The 7,965-nt window shown below is 32.8% G+C and overlaps 1 protein-coding gene across 3 annotated transcripts in view; it reads left to right on the top strand.

Annotated features, from left to right (window-relative positions):
* Positions 1–4,076: 4,076 nt before the first annotated feature.
* The window catches only part of LOC128240696 (islet cell autoantigen 1-like), a 34,167-nt gene continuing 30,278 nt past the window's right edge, over positions 4,077–7,965 (top strand). For all 3 annotated transcript variants that reach the window (XM_052957432.1, XM_052957431.1, XM_052957430.1), the window contains exon 1: positions 4,077–4,161. The gene's annotated coding sequence lies outside the window, so the exon portion shown is untranslated. The remainder of the gene's footprint in view (positions 4,162–7,965) is intronic.

Raw genomic sequence — 7,965 nt, 5'->3', positions numbered from 1 at the left:
TTGATTTTGCGCCGTCAGCAGACTATACAAGTGCATCGGCAAATCAAATCAAATCAAATCAAATTTTATTTTCAGTCGGTATGACTAACAAAGAAAACATTAGCTATGAATAGCTATTGACTGACTACATATATATTATAACAAGCATATATCTATATAACATATTTAAGTATTAAAAAAATTGTACCTAACTAAAAAAGTGAATTAGCACATTATTAAGACAAAAATACAGATGTCATATACAGTATACACATTTAAAAACTGGGATGCTGGCGCTAATCTTGACCGTAGACTAAAAAGATCTTAAGATAAAATTAATAAAAAAAACTGAAAAGAAAAAAATAGCACAAGTGTGCATTTCTTAAAAGGATACTAAAACACATATCAGCTTGAATCAGATTCAAGATGACCTGATTAGCACCAGCCTCTCAGAAGTTGCAGCAAACATTTATGCAGTGAACATGCAAGCACATAAATATCATTTAAAGCAAATGTAAAGGCAAAGGATATCTATGACAAAAGCACTGATTATAAATAGATATGATTGATGCAATACAGGCTAGGTAAGCACTAAACATAACTAAACTAAAAAGCATGGCAAAAGCAAAGCATGGCAAAAGCAAAGCATGACAAAGGCAAAGCATGGTAGAATGACAACAAACAGTCAGGGATGAAACAAAAAGAAGGGAAGGTTTAACTATGAAAAGCGCAACAAGAACACCTACAACTCTGTCCGTTCCATGCGTTGACCAAAGTCCGAAACTGACTCAGGTTTGTTTCGTCACGAAAGTGCTGAGGGAGTGAGTTCCAGAGTTTGGGCGCCGCTGACCGGAAAGAGTTGAGGCCATACTTTGTGGTCCTTACCTGGGGTACCTCTGCAGTGTTACAATACCTAAAAGAATAAGTTTTTTTTAACTAAATAGTGAAGATAAACTGGTGTTTGTTTGTTTATGATCTTAGAGGTTTCCTATGCAATAGTTCTTAGTCTTCTAATTTTTAATGATGGAAGATGTGACTTAATTAATAAAAAAGAATAATTTGATGTATGGTCATTGTAAATAAACCGTAATGCTCTCTCTTGTATCTTTTCAATCTTATTAGTATTTGAGCGGTTAAAGCTGTATTCGTATTAATTACTAGACCTGTATATAATATGTTGTTTATTTTGTACAAATAATCTTGTGTGAGGAAATCCCCGAGCTTGTCGAAAATCGCCCAATGTACGATCACTGTGTTTTATATATATATATATATATATAATTCTCGAAAGTTCTTAATTATAATTAAAAAAATTGACGTGAAATTTGGAAGGCATATATGTAATTTGAATCCTTTATAATTCTTTTAAGTAATTTTCCATTGGAATACAAAATGTATTGTTTTTATGTGTGTGTTTTTAAAAAAAATAACAAAACAACCAAATATTGTACCGAAACGTTTTCGTTGAAAATTTATATATATTTTGCATATCAATGCTGGATTTGCAATTGAGAACTTCCAACAATAACTTTCAAGGGGGTTTTCAACAAATACCTAGCTTTATTTGAAAAATAAATTTGACATTATAAGATAAGATACATTATTATGGGTGCGGGGTGATACAGGAATCCAGTGGATTTCACGTGAAATCCACTCAAAACGTGAAATTCACTCAGAACTCAGTTATTTTAATTAATAATTTATTTTTTTTATAAACATATTAGAAAGTGCCTCATGAAGGGTTTATATTTCAAATTTTATTGAAATTGGTCAAAAAATAAAGAAGTTAGAGCAATTTTTCATTTTTTTCCAAAAATAGATCGGAAATCGAGGTGAAATCCAGATTCCGATAAGTGAAATCCACTCATAACTCATTAATTTTAATAAATAATTTTCTGTTTTTGTATATTTATTAGAAAGTGCCTCATCAAGGGTTTATATTTCAAATTTTATTGAAATTGGTTAAAAAATAAAGAAGTTAGAACAATTTTTCATTTTTTTTTCCAAAAATAGATCGGAAATCGAGGTGAAATCCAGTTTTCGAGAAGTGAAATCCACTCATAACTCATTAATTTTAATAAATAATTTTCTGTTTTTGTATATTTATTAGAAAGTGCCTCATAAAGGGTTTATATTTTAAATTTTATTGAAATTGGTCAAAAAATGAAGAAGTTAGAGCAATTTTTCGAAAATAGATCGGAAATCGAGGTGAAATCCAGTTTTCGAGAAGTGAAATCCACTCTTAACTCAGTTTTATTAATTAGTAATTTTTATTTTTTGTATACATTTTGGAAAGTGCCTAACGAAGGGTTTATAATTCAAATTTTATTGAAATATATCAAGAAATGAAGAAGTTAGAGCAATTTTTCGGAAATCGAAGTGAAATCCACATTTTGACAAGTGAAATCCACTTTTTCAGACGTGAAATCCACTCACAACTCATTTATTTTTAGCAAATTAATTTTTCTGTAGAACAAATAATTGAAAGGGCTTCATAATGGGTTTATATTTCAAATTTTATCCAAATTGATCCAAAAATAAGAAAGTTGTAGACCTATTTTGAAAAAAAGATCGGAAATCGAAGTGAAATCAACATTTTGACAAGTGAAATCCACTTTTTCAGACGTGAAATCCACTCATAACTCATTTATTTTTAACATTTTTTTTTTTGTTGAACAAATAATTGAAAAGGCATTATCATCGGTTTATATTTAAAATTTAAATGGAATTGGTCCAAAAATAAAAAAGTTATAGACCTATTTTGAAAAAAAGATCGGAAATCGAAGTGAAATCAACATTTTGACAAGTGAAATCCACTTTTTGAGACGTGAAATCCACTCATAACTCATTTATTTTTAACATTTTTTTTTTGAACAAATAATTGAAAAGGCATTATCATCGGTTTATATTTAAAATTTAAATGGAATTGGTCAAAAAATGAAGAAGTTAGATAAATATATTGAAAATAGATCTGAAAGCGAAGTGAAATCCACATTTTGACAAGTGAAATCCAGTATTTGGGAAAGAAAAGTGTAAAGAAATAAATTCAATCAAGTATCTTAATATTAATACAGTAGTTGCTTGTGTCCGATGATTATATTTTAATGTTTTTATGTTTTATTTACTTACATTAGTATCATTTAATCCGTTTTAGTCGAGATCGCTTATATAACATTAGATCTAATATCTGAATCAGTTGAGATGCAATATATTGGTGTGTTTTTTACTGTAAGTAACCACTATCCAATATATTAGTTCTATAATATCGTTTAATAATTACTCTTGTCTTTGATCTATATCTATCAAAGACGAGGATCACGACTCTCACGTGCCGTTACTTTCGCATTTAGCGGTTAAGGTGATACATCACATATCCGAGAAAGTTGACATACTCGGCGGTAAAATTAAAGAAGTTTAGTACAATGGCAGTAATTATTTTATGCCGAAAAAGAATTTGAGAAGATATGGTAAGTATAAAATGTATCAGAAATGGCAATTGTCATTGCTATGTTTTTATTTTTTATGCTATGAACATGTAGTGTTGGATATACGTATTATTTGATATTTAAACGGATAATTAATTGTTTCTGTGTATTTTGTTTTATTATATTTGGATATTTAAAAGGATAATTAATTGTTTCTGTATATTTCTGCTGTATTTGTTCATAAAATGGGAACTTTTCCGTGTAGTGTATGCCTTGAGGCATGTGCACTTGACTCAATTTATTGTGATAATTGTAAATTGTGGTGCCATCGTACATGTTGTCAAATGGGCAAGCTTGAGCTTAAGTCTTGGGACCAACGTCATCTCAAGTTTGCGTGTATAAAGTGTGCTTGTGTCGGGGATGACACCGCATTATTATCAGTTATAATATGTAAAAGCAATATTATAAACTGGCTGTTAATTTTGATATGACTTCATCATGATTATAAATCTTACCGGTAGCATACATGTACATAGGGCAAATTATATTCATCTGAGGTGTGTCGACATAGATCGTGAAAGGGAAGAAACTGCTGTGTATAATTGTTAACAAAAAACGTTTTGACTAACAACAGCTGCTAGTAATCGATTAGTTCAAGCACATCCTATTGATTTTCAAAACAAATATGGCCGAAACCCACAACAGCTGCTAGAAATTAGTATTTTGCCACGTTTGACAGCTGTTTTGTCTTATATAGGTATACTTATCAATTTCAATCAGATAAACTTCAAAGAAGTCATATGCAGCATTATGTCACATCCTGTTTTGACCAAGAAATATGAGTTGGTTTAGCAAATTTTTATTGAAATTGTATTTTGTTTTTCTTACTTATCGGGTCAATAAGAAGTGACATTTTAAAGCCTTTCAATCATCAAAAGCTCTCGAAGGTTTCCTGATGGTGGTTGTTATCTGCCATCTTGGTGTGCATGTCAAAACACTGCATACATGTAATATTTGTGGGTACATTATTTTAATACTCTAGGACTTGTTCTAGTCCAAATAATTGTACGTTGACGGATTTTTTAACGATTTTTGATATAGGAAATCCTTCTCGTACAAATTATTTTGTACCAAAAGTGGGTAGTTGTTCCGATCGGGATTCCGGGTTAAAGCATATTGCATCCATAAAATATCATAAAAACAAGAACCGTACACAAAAAATAAATATACAACGAATAATTATGAGTTTGATGGGGTTTTCTTCATTTCATTCTGTCAAAACATAACGTGCAAGGCTGCAGTTCACAGTTTTACAACAATCGGAGCACTTCGGTCATGGCCGAGTTGTTTCGATTGTAGTTACGAGGTCTATCATGAAGCTTGTCGGAGGTGGCCGAGTTATTACGATTGGGTCGAGTTGTTCGGCTTGGCATAATTGTTGTCTGTGTCAGTCAAGTTTTGTTTTATTGGAAAGGTAGATCATGTGTTTAATGCTTGTTTTGTGCAAAATAGCTTTGTACTTACATGGTAAAATATGAATATCATACATGTGATAATTTCTTGGGTCGATTCCGGGACACTCGTCGTAATGTCAACGCACACTAGGGGGGTCCGGGGGCATGCCCCCACCCCGGAATTTTTTTTAAATGGGGAACGTCGGTGGTGCATCAATCGGCTGTATAAAGCGATCACGTGACTTACCATGGTCACGTGATTAAAGCACTCTATATAACCACCTGTAAACCCCATATCGTCAGTTTTATTTCGGCGTAAAAATACACACGGTAGTTCGAAAAAAAAGTTCATAACACTAAAATTCCTTATGGACGCGTAAGTTGTTTAAAGTTGTTTAAAGTATAACGACGTATCGACTTTGAAATTTGAAAGGAATATGGGATGTTTTCCGTGTTTTAATTTTGTTTTTTTACTCATTTTGTCACTTTCTTTGAACTTACCTTCATGCTCGTTTGTCGGTAAAATGTGTGAAAAATATCAATTCATCAATTAAAAGCTATCATTCATAAGACCAAACAAATCCATATGAAAACAATGAATTTGTATACAAGAACCCTCCCCCACTCGTTAAGCACAACAATAGGCCGATAGATCAATTATCGGGTGATTGACGATGACCTCGACGACACACGTACCAATTAACGGATTAGTGTCAACATGTCCTGTGTTTTACGACCAGTGTTCCGGACAGGCAAAATAGCTGACTTACATTGGTAAAATTAAGATGATCGATTCCGATTCCGAGATTTTTTTTTCGTTTTTTTTTTATGACTTTCCGGGACAAACATGCACCCTCCGTGACTCCGTGGCAGAGATACGATTTCCGGGACAATCCCGGACGTCTGGGACGTTATCATATGTATGGAATATAAACCTTTATTATCCATTTCAAACATAAAATACTTCACTAAATACAATTTCTATATTTTTCAAAGCCACCCAGTTTTTGCACAAACCCGTTTAGACGTTGAAAGAATCCCGTACCAGGTATAACACGTCTATTATTTAAGACTAGGACTTATTCCAACACAAAGTCATAAAACTAACTTCACTAAGACTACAAAGTTGTTCCATAATTTACATTCCAAAATAATATCAAACAGGGGTTTACATATGAGATTCACAATGAATAATATTGCAAATTTCATTCCTGATTATCATTTTTTTAGGAATTGCGTTAAAAGGTGCATGTCAAATGCAGTATTATTTGTATTTTGTTGATACCTTTTAGCTCATTATTGAGTCCTAAAACCCTCTGATGCCATTGCTATCTCTCCATTTTCTTTGTTTACAAATCTGTCAACTTGTTTCCTTTTCTATCATCACTGTATACTATACACTATTGACGCCGTTGTGGGCGCTTTTCATCATTTTCCTCTCTGCCACTGCTGTTAAAACCCCTACTGTACTCAGACTGACCCTTCATCTGGTAGTACCCTTCAAGTTATGCACATATTTGCTGTAGTTACCCTTCCTTTCACTGGTGTTTATCTTTGGTCACTGTTGTGAACACACCTGTTTGCGCTGCTACCCTTCCCATCGCCATTGTTTACATTCCTACTCTTTTGTCACTGTTTTTGCCCCTCCCCTTGCCTTTGTTTTTACCGTTGTTTTTGATACACGTCCAATCGCTGTTGTTTACACACCTGTCTATGTTATTCATCCTTCCATCATCATTGACCATATCCTGCCTCCGTTGTTTGTCTGTTGTTTGTCTTCCCATCATCCCTTGTCGTCTGCTCAGGTACATAATTATGTTATATTGCGCAACTCATTCCGCGTGTCCCAGCACATTGACTGTTTCTCTGATTTGGACAAGGATTTTGGCAATAGAAAAAATGCCCAAGTGAATGTTCATCAGCGTTTTCGGCAATCTTCAGGATATTTTTTAAATGCCTGGGATTAAATTCTAGGACATACCGTAAATGACTGGTTATAAGACGATAGGGGGTATTAGACGCAGGGAAAAAAATCTGTGAAAAATCCGAGAAAAAAACTTTTAATCTATGTTTTTGGTTAAAAGACGCATAGAAAAAATGTCAAAATCGTCCGGCATTTTCAGCCACCATGTTTGTTGACAGTGACAAAAAAATTTTTTTTCGTGAAAATGGCGATGGTTATCTTTAAAACCATACAACCATACTGTCGAGAATGAAGTTATGTTATGCAAAAAATATTTTGACAGTGCCCAACTTTACTTTTTTATATGTAAGTTTGATTATTGTTTAATTCAATTTATTATTCAAAATAATATTGAATACCGTAATTCACAAGAGTTCGGACACCATAAATTATTAGTTTTTTTCGCTCTCCGAATACATAGAAAATTATCATTTTTACATCTTATTTACATGTTTGTTTAACCTGCCTTTTTTCTTCATGTTTGCTTTTTACCACTTATTAATTTATCCGTAGTAATCAATGGTCATAAACTTATTTATTACGCCTATAAGTGTAAATCCTTCATGAAGTTAATTAAAACACCATTTTATACATGCACTGAACTGAATAAACACATTCTATCGGCTTCAGATCAAAGAGTCACAGTGTGACGTCACATAACTTACAGTTATACCCACGAGGATCACGTGGAGAGCATGGACATTGCTATGCAGGATTAATGTATAACTGTACGATTATTGCTTCATATTAGTCTATAAGTGTGGTACAAGTTTGAAAGCTTATTGGCAGATCGTTTTACAAACATGCCATGTCGATGTTTTCTTAATCCCTTGATTGCCCTTGTTGTTTGTTTAATCCTCAAATAAATATATCACACTTCCTTTTCAACAGGCAATAAATCGTTTAGGATGGGTAGTAACTAATTAAATTGTCACAGTGGTGTATACGGTTAGGTAATCTAGCCAGGCATTGTAAAGATAAAAATCAATAATCATCGTCTGTGAAACTTGGTAACTATGAAAGTTATGATTGATGTCCTTTGGGTGTCCCAAAATTAGGTACGCAAAATAAATTATTTTGGGAAATAATTATGGGTGTCCAAATATTTAGAGTGTCCGAACTCTTAGGTGAATTACGGTAACTT

Source organism: Mya arenaria, chromosome 7 (genome assembly GCF_026914265.1).
Source record: "Mya arenaria isolate MELC-2E11 chromosome 7, ASM2691426v1".
In the NCBI taxonomy this organism is placed as follows: Eukaryota; Metazoa; Mollusca; class Bivalvia; order Myida; family Myidae; genus Mya; species Mya arenaria.
The sequence above is the reverse complement of the archived record's forward strand: the minus strand, read 5'-3'. Positions and strand labels throughout refer to the sequence as shown.